Source organism: Benincasa hispida, unplaced genomic scaffold (assembly GCF_009727055.1).
Source record: "Benincasa hispida cultivar B227 unplaced genomic scaffold, ASM972705v1 Contig517, whole genome shotgun sequence".
NCBI classification, from domain to species: domain Eukaryota; kingdom Viridiplantae; phylum Streptophyta; class Magnoliopsida; order Cucurbitales; family Cucurbitaceae; genus Benincasa; species Benincasa hispida.
In genome coordinates, this window is record NW_024064897.1 from 1 (window position 1) to 1,403 (window position 1,403).

Below are 1,403 nucleotides of genomic sequence, written 5' to 3' on the forward strand. Positions count from 1 at the left end.
ATCCCTGAGTTCGACCCTGGACTTACTAGGAACCTGAGTTGGATTTATACTTGGATCTGAGTCAGGAAAACTTGAACGTCTATAAAGGAGTGTCATGCATCTTGTTGCACATCACTAACGCATTAACGCGTCACTAACGCATCATAAACACATCAACGCATCATTTATATTTACACTTATTTTTCCAATTACTTTATACAATACACTTCTAAGCTTTAATCACGAAATCAACGAACAAGTTTTTGGCACCGTTGCCGGGGATTCAGGAACAAAACTAACCAGAAATTTTGCTTGTATCTTTTGTAGGAAAACTTCAGCTGAGGAAGTATTACGAGCTAAGCCGAAGCTTGTAAACGTTTATAAGTAGGGAAAACACCGCTGAACTTTTATACGACCCTAAAGTTGAAAGGACCTTCCGACAAAGAAATCGTTCTAATTGTCACCATAGGTTAAGGCAACAACTGCTCAGACAACAAACCAGGCAACCACAAATGGCAGATGAGCAAGTGAATCAAAACTTAGCTTAACAGCTATCCCACGCTGTGCAAAATCCTATCATTTTGGCAAATAGTAGTAAGCGTCCCATACGGGAGTATGCGTCTCTTGGGTTGTATGATTTCTCCTCGGGAATCATATATCCAACGCTAGATGGGAAAAGATTTGAGATGAAATCTGTGATGTTACAAATGCTCCAAACAACTGGACAATTTGAGGGTGCTCGGGGAGAAGATCCTCACGCCCACATGAAACGTTTCCTGGAGACGTGCAACTCGTTTGTGATTCCTGGAGTCACTCCAGAAGCTATCAGGCTATCTTTATTCCCATATTCTCTACGTGACGATGCAAAACAATGGGTAAGTTCTTTGAAGCCTAGAGAGATCACGACCTGGGAAATGTTGGTGGAGAAATTCATGCAAAAATACTTCCCACCCACCACAAACGAAAGGTGGCAGAGAGAGATCATGAACTTTGAACAGGAAGAAGCTGAAATCTTGAGTGCCGCATGGGAGCGCTTCAAAGGATTAATCAAGAATTGCCCCATTCACGGATTACCGTTAACCATCCAGATGGAGACCTTCTATGGCGGATTAAACAAAGCGTCGACACAGCTGCAGCTGGCGGCATTATGGACAAATCTTATAATGAAGTTAAGAAAATATTGGACCGCATAGCCAAACATAATATGGAATGGGTGGATGACACTTACGACACAAGAGCAGAAAGGAAGAGGCGATCTTAGAATATGAATTCTATTGACTCTAATGCAATAGCCACGCTCTCTGCACAAGTGGCTACTATGACAAACCTTTTGCAGAATATGTCACTGGGGAATGCATCAAACCCGTAAAAGGTAAATCAGGTAGAAACATTTGTACAACCCATGGTTAGCTGTGTGGGCTATG

The 1,403-nt window shown here is 42.1% G+C and overlaps 1 non-coding gene across 1 annotated transcript; it reads right to left on the minus strand.

Moving 5' to 3' along the window:
- Nucleotides 1-945: 945 nt before the first annotated feature.
- LOC120069631 lies at nucleotides 946-1,051 on the minus strand. The gene has a single exon (XR_005479611.1). It is a non-coding gene; the product is annotated as a small nucleolar RNA R71 (small nucleolar RNA).
- Between the last annotated feature and the right edge of the window lie 352 nt (nucleotides 1,052-1,403).